The following is an 18,383-nucleotide window of genomic DNA, read 5'->3' on the forward strand; positions in this document are numbered from 1 at the left end:
GAGGACTTGACCCTCTGGGCTGTTTGGGTCTATATTTAAATATAACTGGAAATTTTGTTTTAGTCGGTAAAGCCAAATTGCTGGGGTCTCATCCTTCTCCTGAGTACTATCAAAGGCCAATTTCATGTTGCTTCCCCTAGGGATAGACTCTTTGATCCCTCTTATCATGAGGGACCGATAGTCTCTCATGTTTTGCCTTCCTTCTCCCTGGTTGGGATTCCAGTTGGGGTCTACTAAGGGTATCTTTTGGTCCCCTGGGGGCCCCAATCTATTTTCTCTTTCCCATATCCTCACCCCTGCTGTTCGGATCATCCGGACCTCTTCTGGAGAGAACAGAATGCTTAGAGTAGAGTTCAGCTCTCCCCAGGTATAAATATTCGCCCCTAGAAATTGGTCAACCTGGTTAGATATTCCAACGGGGTCTTCTACTAAATTTCCTAGCTCTTTCTTACATCCCCGGACTTCGGAAGCTGTCAAAGGTGCATCTACAAACCCAACTCCTCCAGCTGCTCTGCCCATAGGAACTTCCCTAAGGGGAAAGAGCCTTTCTACCCTTGTTACTTTGGATCGGGTGTTACAATATGGCCCTTATTCTAAGACACCAGGTAGGGAGATAGTAGTGGAGACAGACGCTTGTTGGAGGCTAGGGGGCATGTTAGGTGGTGAACTAACACTGGGCAAGGGTGGTCTCAGCTCCCAAGTGGGAGGAGGCAAGGAAATTCCAGTTGGGGAAGGGGAAGAGGGAGTTGGGGAGATGGTTGGAACAGAGGTGGGAAAATTGGGGAAAGGAATAATAGGAGGGGTCGAAGGATTAGCTGGGGAAACTGTTGGAGAGGTAACAGAAGTAGAATGGGGTAGGTAATCGAGGGAGTCCCATTTTTTTCTTTTTCTAGTCTCTTCTTCTCCATTCTCTTTGTCTTCTTCTCTATTTCTTTGTAACTTGCACATTCTCACAGTCTCATTATTTATAGAATTCTCCAGCTAGCAAGCTGCATAAGATAGTTGTTCTACATCAAAGTCCTCTCAGGTTTGTAGGTGTTGGTTTAACTGATTACACATCCACTGATCTCGGGTTCCGTACCATGGCCACTCTCCCTGTAGTTCTAACTTCGGCCATACTTCTATACTGTAATGTATCATCTTACTTTTGTCTAGACCCTTCGTGGTCTCACAAGAATCCCATTGGTCTAACAGCTGCCCCAAGTGGCTGTTAGGGGGAATTCTGTTTCTTTCTCTTTGGAAGGATCTGCTCCTTTACTATAACGTCTTCCCATTTCAGGCCTCAAAAAAAAAAAGGAAAAAAAAACATACTTTAAATGGTGCCTCTATTTAAAATGGAATATACAGACAGGCAACTAAAGCTCATCTGGTCCTTTCCCGCAACTTAGTATTTTGAATCTCTTGACTGAACTTAATCTCTTTTAACTAAACTCCCACTCTTGGTACTACCCTCTTGACACTTTGCATTGTCTCTTGGCTAGGACAATCACTAGTCACACTCACTTATTTTGTCTTTTATTCTCTTGCTCTTCGGTCTAAGTTTTGGACTTCCTCCTGGACTTTTTTGGCTTGGACCCCTGCTGAGTCTTGCCTAAACTCTTACTTGGCCTTCTGCCCAACATTCTTACTAGGCTTGGGAAGCTTGGCCTCCCTGCCGAGGTAAGGTCGAACGTCCTGCCAAGCCTTACACTCAAACTTCGGCCAAGCCCCCTTGCCTGACTCTCCTACTAGGCGTAGCTTGCTTACCTTCCTGCCTTTCTGCTTACTCGGGTTCATGCCTGCTCTGCCGGGGGCATCTTGCTCTTCCTTCCAGGGACATTTCTCTACTTGCTCTGCCAGGACCTCTGGCCCTGCCTGCCAGGGACATCTCACCTGCCCTGTTATCCAGTCCTGCCTCCCGGGGACATGCCCTCTGCCTGGCGGGACTTGCCGCTCCTGCCTGCTAGGACATCCTGCCCTACATGCCAGGGACATCCCACCTGCCCTGCTGGTGACATTCTCGGTGCCCTGATTGCCAGGGACTTACTTTGCCCCGTAGGGGATCTCCACATGCCCGGAAGAGGGCCTGCTTTACTTCTAAGGAGACGCCTCAGTCACCCCTCTATTCCACTTGCTTCCCCCCGTTCCCGGCTGGCCCCATCGCAGGAGTCCAGAAATGTGGTACTAGCGGGTCCCTCTCACTTCAGGAGTCAGTGCTGCTGGCCCCCGTCTCAATCACTCACTCACTCACTCGTCTCCCGGTTTTTCTTACTGCTCGAATGCTCCTCTGCGTTGCTCATCTCACACTGATCCTAGGGTCGGGAGGTAGCCAGCAACTCCCGAGGGTCCCTCGAAGCAGGTGGTCAAGATGTACAGCTGTCCGGGGGTTCTCTTCAGGCGTGGTTATCCCGGATGAGCCCCCAACTGAAATGAACAGGGCTAATGCCTTTATTACTGTTCAGCTCTTTATTAAAAAGATCAGCTGGGCAGGGGGCCCGAACGGAGCTTGCCCCCGCTGTTGTAGCTTTCCCAGGTGGTTGAAAGGAAGGAGGCATGCAGAGTCTGTCACTGGAGTCCAGAGCAGCAGCTGTCCCTTCTTCCCTGTGGCAAAACCAGTGGCCAAAGGGTGAGGAGGCGTGGCGTGCAGAGTCTGTTGCTGAATTCCGGAACAACAGCTTTCCCCGCTCCTTCCCTGGTGGCAGCACCAGGGCTCTCTGTCTTTCAGTCTCCCCCTTCTCCCAGCCTAATCTAGTCAAGTGTTTTTTAGGTGATGGTGATGGGTAAAAGACAATCAGGTGATGTGTTTTCCTCTTCCTCAGCTAGGGCATTTGTCTAGGCCCCTCTACTGTGTTTAGTTCTTTATTTAGGGTTGGGGGGGGCGTGGTATGCTGGTTATCTCCAGGTAGTTTAGAGAAAACAAACAGAGCAATTAGCTAATTAACATTTCAATATCGGTACTCAGCTAGAGCCAGCAGCCATTCCAGTGTTGCCATGGGAACTAGGAAGGCCTTGCCCACATCTCTGGAGAACACCTGGAAACTTTGTTCATTACACCATCACCTGAGCTCCGGCATGCCTGGACTTGTCTCCATGCACCCAGCTGCAACATCCAGCTAGCCAAAAGTGTGTCTGTGGTGAAACACCACAGTTGCCTCTATTTGATCCAACAGCAGGGGCCAGACAAGCCAAGGCACGTCCCATTCACAATATTGGTAACACAAATATTTTGGCGCCCAACAGTGGAGCTCTTGGAGCCTCACAAGACCAGGGAGAGACTTTAAGGCAGAGCTGTGAGGACAGCTCTCAAGCAGACACTTTAGGATTTATTGCACAGAAGACTCGTGGACATTCTGCGCCTTTGGGAAGCACTGCTCCTTTTTGGTGGGCCAGATCTTCTGACTGGGAGAATAGGGTAGCTCCTCCTGCCCCAAGGAGTCTTATTCAGGTGAAGAGAAGACCCCGCTGGACCAGGACACCGACTGCACCGAGTTGGGTGAGTGTCCCCACTCCATAGGGTGGTGGGAAGCTCAAAAACAGTCCCTGACGAGGGACTTGTTCTTTTCTGCTCTTATTTAGGGCACGCAAAGGCTGCACAGCCCCGCGGAGTCGGGAGTGATAGCCTTAGGTATAGCCACAGGCGGCGCTGGCTCAGAGGGAGCAGGGGGGCTCTGCCTGCCCCTCCCCTTCGCAGCGGCGCAGGGCAGCTTCCAGGTTTTCCCGCAGCGCGGCGTTGCTGCTGGTGGCAGTTTTAAAAGCCACACAGGCTGCTGCTCTGTGCAGGGCTAAAATCTGGGTGTTTCTGCTTCTTAACCGTTGCTTTTGGAAATCAGTAGCTAATTCAAGCTTGGTTTTGGTCGGTGTGAAGTTATGATGTGCCTTTTACATCTAAAATGGGGGCTAAGCTAAGCACGGCACAGAAAGGAGTATATTATCAGATTGTAGGAATTTTAGTGAGTGGAAATGTGTTGCAGCAGATAGGCCTGCTAGGCCCCTCTGGAGATTAGCTGCCTAAGGGCAGAGAAAATGCATAGTCATGCTGACTAGCAAAAGAACCCCTTTTCCCGCGCCTCAGACCCTCTGTTATCTTCCTGTAAGACAAGAGGTCAATTTGTACCCTGACCCACACCATTGGACCATTTCTCAAAACCCCTGTACCCTATAAAAACCCCTCAGTTTCCCTAGCTCGTTGGAAGTAAGCTGTCCCTGAACCCTTCACGGAAGATGAAATAAAGACCCTCCGGTGGAACCTCACACAGCGCTCCCCGTCTCTCTCTCCCTGCGTCTGCCCGAAGCACCCCAGCAAGCCTATGAGCTGAAATCACTTCTAAAAGAGCTGAACACTGCTTAAGAGCTGCATATCACTATAACAGCTTGCTGGGGCTAGCCTGTGCCTGGGAGCTCTGCCAAAGGTGCTTGGGCAGGAGGGTGTGCAGATACCCTTCTCACCCTAGAACACCAAGGCAGCCGGACCAACTGAGCCCAACCGGGAACAAAAACAATAATCTGGCCGCCCAACCGGGAAGATAAAACCCACCAGAGCAGCCTTCTTCGCGAAGAGTAACTGCCTTGGGTCCGGCCAGAATCCTTCTGAAGATAACTTCTCCGTTATAGAAGAAATTTTCTGCAGAAGGTGTCTGAATGACCCTCTTTGTCCAGCCCTGAGGAATCAGACAGTGGCAGACCACCCTCCAGCAGCTTCCGACCCACATTTGGCTGAGGAGTAAGTATATTACAGCCTTTTTTCGCGCGCTTTTTCATTTGGGTCCCTTTTTCTTTTTCTTTTGTTTTTTTTCTCTTTTTACTGCTGGGAGGGGAAAGGGAATAATAATATTATGGGATCAAAAAATAGTAAATTAAAACAACCCCAGAACGAGAGAGACGTATATTTAGAACTCTTAGAAATTCTTTCCCTTAATAATTCTTCTTTCTCTAACCCTAAACTTTTGAAACCTAACTTAAAAAAGTTTATAAAATGGATAATTTCACAGTTTCCTGATACTAATACACACTCCATAACCTTGGATTCTTTTTGGGACTCTGTGGGCATACAAATATATACTTCCCAAATTAATGGGGATTTCTCTGTTACACGATTCTTACCTATTTTTCACAAAATTACCAAAGCGGTAGAAAAAAGAAATAGGACGGGTTCTGCGGCAGAAGCAGTTCCAGCCTTATCTCTCCCACCAGCTTGTTCCCTTTCAAGTGCTAATACCTTATCTACAAACCCGGACTCCAGGGAGGGCGGGCCCCAGCTCACCCCTGCCGCTTCTGCTCCGCTCCTGCCCTGCCCCCCCGGGATTACCGCGGCCCCCAGCACCCGCCCGCCTCCTCCACAAGCCCCCCCGTCCCCCTCCCCCGCGCGGTCCCCCTCCTCCCCCTCCCCCGCGCGGTCCCCGCCCACCCAGCCCGCGCGTCCCCCGCCTTCCCCCTCCCTCGCGCGGCTACCAAACCCTTCCTGTGTGCCTGCTAAGCCTCCGGAGGTCTCTTGTCTCAAGTGTGGTCAACACCCCGCACCCACGATATCTCCGAATGCAACTGTATCTGTTCCTGCTGTTACCCACCCCACCCCCCCGCCGGTCCCTTCGCTCCAGACCCTACAGCCTCAAACCTGCCCCAGCTGTGCTGTCGATAGCCACGCCTTGCAGTCTTCTTCCCAGCACCCCACACCCTTGCAAAATGCCATTCCAAAACGCCAGAAAAAACACTCCTCATCTGAGGATAGTAGTGATAGTGAGTACAGTTCTGACACAGATGATTTGGATCCATGGGCTTCAATTAAGATGGAAGCCACCCGGGCAGGGGATTGGGAGTTGGCACAAAGAATTTCTGCCTTCCCTGTAACTTATTCTAAGGGAAAAAGAGGGGGTTCCTCCACTAAGATTACGTGGGAACCCAATACAAACAAAGAGCTCATTGAACTTCGAAAGGTAGCCAAAGAACATGGCAGAAACTCACATATTTTTAAAAATTTTCTAGAGGCAATCTTTTCAGCACACGTCTTAATACCACATGATGTTAAAAATATTGCTCATTGCCTCCTATCCCCAGCAGAATACATGTTATGGGAAAGGCATTGGAAAAAACAATTAAAAACATTATCAGACACATATGCAAGAGATCCTAATAGGCAAGATTTCTCAGTTGAACAGCTGGCTGGAGAAGGCAATTTGCAGAAACCTTCAGAGCAAGCTAAAACTTTGTCTGAGGCAGTAATACAAGACCTGGCTATCGCAGCAAAAACCTCCCTACTCCTCACCCCAGATGACTCTATCCCTACCCAACACTTCTCTAATATTAAACAAGGAATAGATGAAAGCTTTATTAAATTTGTGGACAGAATTAAAGATGCTCTGGATAAACAAATAGAGAGCACAGAGGCAAGAAAAGAACTGTTATGCAAACTTGCCATGAGCAATGCTAATGAGCAATGTAAAAACATTCTGAGAGCCTTACCTTTGGACACAGAACCTACCATAGAACAAATGGTGGAAAGTTGTACCCGACACCTTTCCACTGAAAATACAGTAGCACAAGCAGTTGCTAAGGGCATTGCAGAAGGAGTTTCTGGTGCATTTGCAGTAGTGACTTCCAAAGACCAGACCCGCTGCTTCCACTGTGGTAACTTTGGACATTTTATAAAAGACTGTCCAGAAAGGTCACCTATCCCAATTCCCCGTAATACCTACCAGAAACACCAAAACCGGCCACGCTTTCAGCAGCGTTCGGGAAACTACCAGCGGAGCGTGGTCGGGCTCCACGCCAAGACAACAAATCAAAAGCCATGCAGACCCAACCATGCATCATTCCAAGAGAAGCCACCTCACACGAAGGAGATCCAGCATACAGAGCAATACAGACGGGAACCCGACGTCAGCTGGTAACTGCTTTATCCATTGACTTAAAAAAGAGGGATGTTTATCGTGTCCCAACTGGCAAATATGGGCCAAAAGGAGGTCCTTTTGACATCTTAATTATAGGTGATACTGTTAATTGCCCAAATGAAATTTTTGTTTTTCCAGCAGTACAAACAGTGTACCCGGGTCAAGAAATATTGGTTCAGCTGTGCTGCACAGACTTACCATATTTTCTTTTAAAGGGAACTCCAATTGCACAAGCCTTTCTACTCCCCAGAAATCACAAGGAACAGCTTCCTCTCAACCCTATAGCAATGTGGGCACAGGTTTTGGGACCTAATAGGCCTACCATCGAGTGCGGCCTGTCCTGCAAAGGGGAGAAGACCCACCGACTAGGTCTCCTGGACTCGGGCGCTGACGTAAGTCTTGTGGCACGTTCAGAATGGCCAGCAAACTGGGAACTGGAACCCGTACTAGGTATGATTTCAGGGATTGGTGGTGCCACAGCTTCCATGCGAAGCAAGCACAACATCCTCGTCGAAGGACCTGAAGGCAAGCTGGCTACTGTCCGTCCATTTGTGGTAAGGGCCCCCGTCACCCTTTGGGGAAGGGATGTTCTATCCCAATGGGGAGCCTCTCTACAAATTCCCAGTCGGGATTTCTAATTGGGGCCACTGAGGAGCGCGTACTACCAGACACCCCTCAGATCACCTGGAAATGCCAGACCCCGATCTGGAACGAACAGTGGCCCCTGCCTAAGGTAAAACTACGCGCACTACAAGCCCTCGTAGAGGAACAGCTCGCCAAAGGTCACATCGTCGAGACCACCAGCCCTTGGAACACCCCCGTCTTTGTACTGCGAAAGCCTGGAACGGACAGGTGGAGGCTCCTCCAGGACCTGCGTAAAATCAATGAGGTAATTGAGGACATGGGCCCTCTTCAGCCTGGACTGCCTTCACCATCAATGTTGCCTCGAGACTGGTCACTTGCCATCATAGATATTAAGGACTGTTTCTTTAGCATCCCACTGCACCCCCAGGACGCTCCACGGTTTGCTTTTTCGGTCCCCTCTCTTAACAGAGAGGCTCCACTCAAAAGGTATCATTGGCTTTTTCTTCCCCAAGGTCTCAAGGTCTCGCCTACTATATGCCAATGGTATGTTTCTCGTGTTTTGTCTCCCGTTCGGAGCCTATTTCCAGAGGCAATTATTTACCACTATATGGACGATATCTTGATTTGTGCATCAGACAAAGCCTACCTGGACAAAGCAGTTACAAAGACTATTGAAACCATCGAAAAAGCAGGGTTCGAAATCCGGGAGGACAAAATACAGTACACCAACCCATGGACTTATCTTGGATTCCTGATCCGGGAGAGGACCATCGTACCCCAGCAGCTCGTCATCCGAGACGACCCAAAAACTCTGAGAGACTTACATAGCCTGTGTGGATCTATCAATTGGGTACGTCCTTTGCTAGGAATTACAACAGAGGACCTCGCTCCACTGTTCAACCTTCTCCGTGGCAGCAGAGACCTGGACTCTCCACGCACTCTGACAGCAGAAGCCCGAGATGCCATCACCAAAGTACAAGAAGCCCTATCTTCACACCAAGCCCATCGCTTCGAGCCCAGCCTGCCTTTCCAGTTCGTCATCCTGGGAAAAGCACCCCGGTTCCATGGACTGATTTTCCAGTGGGATACTCAGCTTCGAGACCCTTTATTGATACTTGAGTGGATCTTTACAAATAACCAACTTACAAAGACAATTACCACCTTCCAAGAAATTATGGCACATTTAATAAAAAAGGCCAGAACTCGCCTCCGTTCTCTCGCAGGGTGTGAGTTCACATGCATACACTTGCCACTAACCAGTGGAGATCTGGGGCATTTGCTTCAGAATAATGAAAATCTCCAGTATGCCCTAGATAGCTATACAGGCCAAATTTCTACCCATATCCCAAAACATAAGCTTTTTAATATAACCTTTAATCTGACCCCAAAATTAGTACAAAGTAGAACACCTCTCAAAGCTCTAACAGTCTTTACAGACGGCTCAGGGTCATCCCACAAGTCTGTAATGACATGGAGAGACCCTAAGACCCAAAAATGGGAATCTGATGTCCAAATTGTGGAAGGGTCTCCACAGATTGCAGAGTTAGCAGCCGTTGTCAGAGCCTTTGAGAAATTCAAAGATGAACCTTTTAATCTCATTACAGATTCCTCATATGTAGCAGGTATAGCTATGAGGGCAGAACAAGCCCTTCTAAAAGATGTTCCCAATCCAAAGTTACACCAATTGATTTCTGCATTAATACGCTTAATCTCCCACAGAAAACAACCTTACTATGTAATGCATGTGAGGTCACACACTGACCTCCCAGGTTTCATTGCAGAAGGGAACAGGAAAGCAGATGCATTGGCCATGGCAATAGGGACTGCCAACATCCCAGACATCTTTGCCCAGGCAAAGTTGTCACATGCATTTTATCACCAAAATGTGCCTGCCCTGATCAGAATGTTTAAGCTCTCAAAAGATCAGGCCAAAGCTATTGTTGCCACCTGCCCAAACTGCCAAAGCTACCAGATACCATCTGCGGGAACAGGAGTCAACCCCCGAGGACTCAACAGCTGCCAGCTGTGGCAAACAGATGTCACTCACTTCCTACCTTTTGGAAGGTCAAAGTATGTACACGTGTCAGTTGACACATTTTCTGGAGCAGTGTTTGCATCATCTCATCCAGGAGAAACTGCACAGCACGCCATAAAGCATTTCCTCCTTGCCTTTGCTACCCTGGGAGTACCAAAACAGATCAAAACAGATAATGGACCTGCTTATGCCTCTCGTAAGTTAAAGGACTTCTTCAGTGAGTGGGGAATAGAACACAAGAAAGGCATACCTGCAAATCCCACAGGACAATCCATCATAGAGAGGACACATCAAACCCTCAAAAGAGTCCTCAACCAGCAGCGAAGTGAAACAAAAATCATATCTCCAGTTGAAAGACTCTGCAAAGCTCTCTATGTCATCAACTTCCTAAATGGCACAACATCAGAACCTGATCCTCCAGTGCTTCGCCACTTTGCAAATACCACCCAAGCAAAGCTCGCTGAGAAACCACCGGTGCTAGTGAAGGACCCAGAGACTCATCAAATCTCAGGGCCTTTCCAGTTAATTACTTGGGGTAGAGGATATGCGTGTGTTTCACTACCATCAGGCCCAAGGTGGTACCCAGGAAAACACATAAAACCATACCTAGGCACTACAAACACTACTCAGTCAGACACGGACAAGAGTTCCTCTGAACCGGATACAGGACCGCCTCAAAACCAGACAAGTTCTGCCTGGAGACGAAGACGTCGCAGAATAACCACATACCTGAGAAAAAACCGACACATCACACGACAGCAGAAGAAACAGAAAAGATGAATAACATTCTGCTGCATTAATCAAGCTATAAGCCAGACATAGCTTGAACGCAAAATTGTTCTCTAAATTACATGTTATTATCTGTTTTAAAAAATTTTCCCCTAAAAACCCCTATAATTCCCTTTCCCAACTCTTACTAAAAACCCTTAACCTCACACCTGCTTACCCATCCCTTGCTTATATTACAAAAAAGAAAAAAAAAAAAAAAAAAGGGGGGGGAAGGAACAGAGAAAAGGAATGAGGGAAAAAACCCTAACCCCCTCCTCCCATCATAAAAGATAACAAATTTTGCTTATATTCCCTATCAGAAGTCTTATCCCTGTCCAGAGATGAAAACTGGTGCTCTCTTCACCTCTGCTTGGATGCTCTTCACCATACCATATGCCTGCAGCTAGATTAGCCCACAGCCTAGCCATATGTTTGGGTAACCTTAGCAAAAACATTGAATCAGGATAACCTGTGCTTATCCATGGGCAGCGTTGATAACCCACTTTCCACATGCCTAGTAGGAATTCCTTTCGTAGCAGATGACTGGCCTGTCTATAACTCAGAGCTCCTCCGCACCACAGGTAAGAGACCCAACCCGGTAGATACTTGGGATGAATGGACAAAAATGTTACCTAATGCCCTAGGTGAACCCCAAGAATTGGACTTGCTGGGGTCCACCAAAGCAACATACTGCGTCAAATTTTACTATAAACGCCCAAAAAATAATGGCCCAGGAATTAACCAGCCAAAAAACACATACAGAAAAGATATATCACCTATTGACAAAGCCTATAACTATCCTGATTGGTGCAATTACACCACTCGAGTGTTATCTGTGTCCTCTCTCCATCCCAAAGTACTACCCAAAGGAATGTTTCTCATCTGTGGTGACCGAGTATGGGCTGGGATCCCCTCACACCTTCAGGGAGGTCCCTGTAGCCTTGGGAAACTTTCTACCCTCACACCAAATATTACCTTGTTGCATAATTGGAAAAAAGAAAGGGAGGAAAATCGCCACAAAAGATCCTATACGGAATTTGATGAAAATTGTGATCCCAGATTATACAATTGGAATAAACCAAAAAGAATCGCTGTCTCCCTATTCTTACCATGGGTAGCTGCAGCTAAGGCCCTTGGTGAAATAAATCACCTAGGCTGCTGGCTTAGTAAGCAAGCCAACGCTACATCTGCCGCCCTGAGTGATCTTTTAAAGGATGAGGAAACCACAAGACATGCATCTCTCCAGAACCGCGCAGCGATTGACTTCTTGCTGCTCGCCCATGGACACGGATGCCAGGACTTCGAAGGGATGTGCTGCTTCAATCTCTCGTCACGCTCAGAATCCATCCATGCAAACATCCAAAAAATGAAAGAACTTGTGAAGGATGTGAAAATAGAAAAGAACCCAGACTGGGTCAATGACCTTTTTAGTAAATGGGGATTAACTGGATGGGTTGCATCCCTGGTTAAAGGAATTATTTTGATTTTCATTGTAATTGTCATTGTATTACTTATGTTCTCATGCCTTGTCCATTGTTTTAAAAGAACCATTGGGAATGCCTTTTTATTAAATACAGAAAGTGGAGTTGTTGCAGCAGATAGGCCTGCTAGGCCCCTCTGGAGATTAGCTGCCTAAGGGCAGAGAAAATGCATAGTCATGCTGACTAGCAAAAGAACCCCTTTTCCCGCGCCTCAGACCCTCTGTTATCTTCCTGTAAGACAAGAGGTCAATTTGTACCCTGACCCACACCATTGGACCATTTCTCAAAACCCCTGTACCCTATAAAAACCCCTCAGTTTCCCTAGCTCGTTGGAAGTAAGCTGTCCCTGAACCCTTCACGGAAGATGAAATAAAGACCCTCCGGTGGAACCTCACACAGCGCTCCCCGTCTCTCTCTCCCTGCGTCTGCCCGAAGCACCCCAGCAAGCCTATGAGCTGAAATCACTTCTAAAAGAGCTGAACACTGCTTAAGAGCTGCATATCACTATAACAGCTTGCTGGGGCTAGCCTGTGCCTGGGAGCTCTGCCAAAGGTGCTTGGGCAGGAGGGTGTGCAGATACCCTTCTCACCCTAGAACACCAAGGCAGCCGGACCAACTGAGCCCAACCGGGACCAAAAACAATAGAAATGTATCGTTTTCTAAGGCAAAATTGAAACAGTTTATACAGTGGCTTTTTCTGCACTTCCCGCAAGTTTCTCCTGAACAAGTCTGTTGTAAATAGAGACAAGCCAATCTGAATTAATTAATAGCATACATTTATTTTGTGATCGCGTAACAATTTAGAGTTTAAATTTCCCCAACTGCAGCTCCGTTGGGTCAGCCCACAGTCTACAGAGCAGCTCTGGGTGCAAAACGGAGCCCGACATAGTCAGTGCCTCCAAGTTCTTGCACACCATTGTATTTCCGTAGAGGGTTTTTACACTTTTTATTCCGCCTTTGGCTATAAGTCATTGTGGCAAGCTGCATATTCATGCAGTCTTCTCTCACAGAGAAGGCATTTTGGCCACTGATGTCTTCTGAGCAGCAGATCATCAGCTAGTGATGAGTCCAGATGTCCCCTTCCTTGTCTTCCCTCCTGGTGTTGAGTCTGGGTCCCGGTATGGACACCACCTGCCTGTGATTTGCTTGGGTGTGACCTAATAGCCAGCTTTTTGCGATCATTGTTTTCTGCTGACTAGGGCTTTTTAAATGCTAATTAGGTGCCCCGCAACTTAACCTCTGAATTTCCTTTTGCCTTGGTTTTTCCAGGAACTCTAAAACATTTTGTGGCTAAAGTGTATAACATCTATAACTACAACTTATGCAATCCCAACTGCACGAATTATACATATATACAATCCCCCGTCTCTTTATTTGAACACAATAATTCATGCAGTATTCCCAACTTCCCAACACTTATTTTGAGGCTATTATGAGGAAATTTTAGTTCCATTCTGGCGCGGAGTCTTCACTACTGCTCCATTCCCTTTTAAGCACCCTGTGAGAGTTTCCTCCTCCTTTTAAGTGATTTTCGAACCTCTTTAGAGCTTCGGTTAAGTCTTCACCCCTTATTTCTTCTATCTCTTGCTCGCTGGGAGTCGCCCTCCCCTCGCTTGAAACCGTCCTTGTTGGAACAAACCCTGAGAGGCTGAGTACATGAACACACTATGAAACAGTTTATGGCGTGAAATAAGAGCTACCCTGGCAACTACACAAAAAAAACAACACAATTGGCATTATCTCCCATATTCCATTAAGTATACAGCCCTACCAGTTCCACCAGGCTGCATGGAAGGTCGGTTTTTTTAATTTGTGTGTTACTTATCCTTTTAATTTCAGTGGCTAGTCCACCTATGGTCTCTTCTAAGTTATCAAGTTTAGCATAGCACTCGGAGTTTTGAAACTTCTTACACACCCCACCCTTGCTCGTTAGTAGGTGATCAAGAGCCCTCTGGTTCTGTGTCACAGCAGCCCTCATCTGAGAGAGCCTTTTTGTTAACAGTTCCAGGGCTTTTGAAACGTGGCTAGATACTGTTTCAATCATAATTTAGAGTTGGGAGACCGGATTACCTCCTTGTTCTCCCTCCAGTTTTATCTGTTCTTCCCTTCTTTTCCTCAAATCTGACTCCCTTCTTAATTCTTGGGCCACCCTTTCTGGGTCCATGCCCTCTTTATTCCTGGAAAAACAGAAAGCTTTATCATATTGAAAACAGGCCCTATTGTCATCTTTTCCCAGTAAACCAAAGATGACTGGTTCGCCCCCCTTTTTAATGTCTGCTTCGGTTTTGTATTTTAGATTCCTCCCCACCCAATACGTTTTTCTTTCCATCTCACATAGCTCCAACTGGGTGTTGTCGTAGCACAAATGATTTACCTGGAGATAAGCCACAAAGATCGAGGTCTCGTGCCCCCCCCCCCCCCCCCCCCCCATCCATACTGTCCTGTTACATTCCTGGCAGATAGCTACCACACCCTCCTTGTAATGTAAGGATATTTTGGACCAGCCGTCCTTAAACTTCGTTCCCTGGGAGCTGGATGTTTTGTCTTGTGCCAATTCATAACCCCAATTATTGCCGGTGTTCCCGAGGTCCTCTTGTCCGTTACCCTGCCCCTCAAGCTTGGGCGGGTTTTCCAGACTCAGACTCATCGTTAGGCAGACGGTCAGGCTTAGTCTTGTTAAGGCCATCCACAGGTGTACCTATCTACCTTTGTCCACGCCCACCAGGTTGCAGCTAGCAGTGGGATACATAATCTTGGCAGCAGGAGCAACCTTCTAGGATTCCTGCGCCGGGCCTGCAGACTGTCTTTTAAGGATTTCCCCACTTAGACAACTCGATGGTCACTATCACAAGGTACCTCACTTTAATTCCTGGCACTTGATGGTACGAATTCAGGCCAATGCATTAAGGTTTTTCCCTTTTGTCCTGTTGTAGTATATGCTACACCACCCCTGGGACCTGTCCTTGATCGTTCCCAGTTCTGTAACGAAGTCCAAAATACAGCTAGTCCAATATACCTCAGTTCACAGACACTTATCACGCAGACCCCCGTGTCAAAAACCTCCCCAGGTGTGTACCACCCAGACCCCCCACAGTTTTTACACTCAAAGTGTATGAATTGGATGGCAGTCACACTCTGGCACTACGCAGGAGATGCAATCTCCTTGGCTCATCTACTCCGTCTGTGTAATTTCAGCCTCAGGTCTCTGGGAGGGGAGGTGACCTCCCACGAAGGTGTTTCTTCCTGGTTTTTTACTTTCTTTACCCAGGAAACGTGTGTCCAGCCCTTTTCTGCCATTCGGATTGCTGTATCTGTTGTTAAAAGAACAAGAAAGGGGCCGTCCCAGTGAGGGGTCAGGGGGATTTCCCTCCAGGTTTTCACAAGGACTTTATCTCCAGGTTTTATTTTGTGTATTGCGAACTCCAATGGGGTGTTTTGTGTCATTATTCCCTGCTTTCGCAGCTCCTGCAGCCTCTTGTTTATTTCAGTTATGTAGGGTTGTATCTGCCTGTCCTCCAACCTGGGATGCCCCACTGGTAACCCGTGTTCGTATGGCATCCCATATAACATTTCAAAAGGAGACAACCCGGTCTCTGAGTGAGGCTTGGTTCTTATGTTTAATAAAGCTAGTGGGAGGCATTTTACCCAAGACATTTTAGTTTCTAGCATTAATTTTTATAATTGTGCCTTTAGGGTCTGATTCATTCTTTCGACCTGCCCTGAGCTTTGAGGATGCCACGGTGTGTGATACCCCCACCGAATTCCCAGGGCTTCGGCTAGTTGTTTAATAATTTTTGATGTAAAATGTGTCCCTTGATCTGAGTCAATGTTATCTACTATACCATATAGGGGCACGATCTCTTCTAACAGCACCTTTGTTACTGGTTGTGCTGTTGCCTGGGAAAGCCTCCACCCAGCGAGTCAATTTGTCAACGATTACTAACAGAAACTTATACCTTCCTACCTTTGGAAGGTCTGTGAAATCAACGTGTATCCTCTCAAATGGCTGATAAGCCGTGTGTCACCAGAGGACACAAGGAAAAACGACGCACCACAGCTTTGGTCACCATGAAGAGACTAATTTATTTTTTCTGACTCCAATAATTTATAGTTCTCAAAAGGTGCCAGTGGATTGGAAGGTGAACGTGCCACCTCTCCAACGACACTGGACAAACTACCAGTCTATCAAATTTCTCCGCCTCTATGAAAGAATGCAAAACAATAGGTTGTTTACAGAAAGTTGCGCGAGAAAGTTCTCTACAAGAATGTAAATTCAGAAGGCTTTAGAAAATCCTAAGAAATCAGGGCGACATCTCACCCTTCTCAGTTAAAAAAAAAAAGAAAAAGGAAAAAGAAAAATGAACAGTGTTCAGTGTCCATTCATGGAGGAATCATCAGAGTGATCACTCGTGTTGTCTGCATCCGAGTCATCACTCAGCGATTCACCCACTTGATGCCTTTCAGGTTGGTCACGGTTTCCATGTTGCCCGTCGGCCGGATTCTGTCTCTGTGGTCGCAGGTCAGGGCGAACACACTTCGAAGGTACCCAGCGTGCCCCGGTATCTGTGGACACACAAGCATACCCAAGCCCCGAAGCAATAAGGTCATAAGGACCTTCCCACTGTTTGGTGACTAAATTCCGCACTCGAACCTTTGCTCAAGGCTGATGTGCCTCGTCCGCAGCCTGCAACGAGAAATGATGGTTCAAAATGACAGGGTTATTTGAGTTCTGTTGCACCATAAGATGATTGATGGTGTACAATGCTTTTTCCAACCGACTGTGCGGGGTTTCACCCTGCATTCCCCTTTTCTGTTTTTGAAGAACCCGCTTCAGGGTACCATGAGCGCGTTCTACAATAGCTTGACCAGTCGGAGAATGAGGGATACCAAACTTGTGTGACACACCCCACAACTGCAGGAACTGCCGCACCTTTTGCGATGCGTAAGCAGGACCATTGTCGGTTTTCACAGCAGAAGGTACCCCCAGGACGGCAAAAGCCTGCTGCCAGTGGGCAATGACATCGTGGGCCTTCTCTCCAGTGTGAGCAGAAGCCCACATTGCAGAGGAGAACATGTCCACTGTGACATGCACATACTTAAGCCGTCCAAACTCGGCAATCTGGGTGACATCGGTCTGCCAAAGCTCCAAAGCCCTAAGGCCTCTGGGGTTTACCCCTGCTGGTAAAGGTGGAGCAAGCGCATGGCAGTCGTCACAGGACTCGACAATGTCCCGAGCCTCCGTTGGCGTCAGCTGAAACTGCTTCTGCAAGGTATGTGCGTTCTGATGGAAAAATCCATGTGATGCCTTGGCCTGCGCGAGTGTATCAGGCTGAGGTGCTACCCACGCCGGGTTAGCCAACCTGTCAGCCCTCGCGTTACCTTCTGCCACAAATCCTGGCAAGTTGGTGTGACTCCTCACATGCAAAACATAAAATGGATGAACCCGGGCCTGAATGGCACACCACAATGTCTTCAGTAAATGAAACAAGGCAGGATTACTGACCTCCTTCAACACTGAATGACCCAATCGCTGTGCAATGTCAGCCACATAGGCGGAATCCGTGACCAAATTGAAAGGTTCCTGGGAAAATCTCTCAAATGCCATAACAGCAGCCCTTAATTCAACCAATTGGGCTGATCCATCCTGATGACCTTCCAGAACCTGCCATTCAGATCCATCCTGCCAGGTAGCAATGGCCTTTCCAGTCTTCCCCGAGCCATCAGTAAAGACGGTGGGCCCTTGCACGGGTTCCTGACTATTTTTGGGCTGCAAAGAAATTTGGGTGGATTTTGTCACCTGCAGTAGCTTGTGGCTGGGCAGATGATAATTGATCTGCCCTGAAAAGTTTTCCAGAGCACATTGCAGGGATATGCTATGTGCAAGGCTCCAGTCAAAATCCTCCCGGGATACCGGGAGTATGATCTTTGCGGGATCCGCGCCCATCAATTGCAAACACCGTTGCCAGCATTTGATTATTAAGCGAGCAAGCAACTCAGCCAATTCAGTTGCCGTCTTCTGCGGCCGATGGGGCAGGAAAACCCATTCCAAGATGTGCAAAGGATCAGACCATTTGTCACTCCACTGGCCAATGATACCTGTGGGATGCGAATCTGGAGTGGTAACGAATACAGTGACATCAACAGAGAAATCAATGCGATAAACTTGGCGGGCAGAAACAGCCTGCTGAACCTCCTCCAGCACCTGACGTGCCTCAGGGGTCAATGTGCTAGGTGACTTTAGATCAGAGTCTCCTTTCAACAAATCATACAGAGGAGACAGCTGTGCGTCGGTTAGTCCCAGGTACGGACATAACCAAGTGATGACACCCATCAACTTCTGGGCATCATTCAGTGTCTTCACCGAATGCACAAATTGCACCTCCTGGTGTTGGATTGTCCGTTCCAGAATTTTGACCCCCAAATACTTCCAAGGAGGTTGTCGCTGAACCTTTTCTGGAGCCACCTGCAGTCCATGCTCATGCAAAGCATCGAGCAACCGAGGCTGAATCCTCAGCAGCTCATCCTGGGTAGAAGCAGCCACCAAAATGTCATCCATATAATGATACAGACGTGCACCAGGAAACTGCTTGCAAACTCCAGACAAGGCACGAGCCACATACCATTGACATATGGCAGGGGAATTACGCATCC

Source organism: Anomalospiza imberbis, chromosome W, assembly GCF_031753505.1.
Source record: "Anomalospiza imberbis isolate Cuckoo-Finch-1a 21T00152 chromosome W, ASM3175350v1, whole genome shotgun sequence".
NCBI classification, from domain to species: Eukaryota; Metazoa; Chordata; class Aves; order Passeriformes; family Viduidae; genus Anomalospiza; species Anomalospiza imberbis.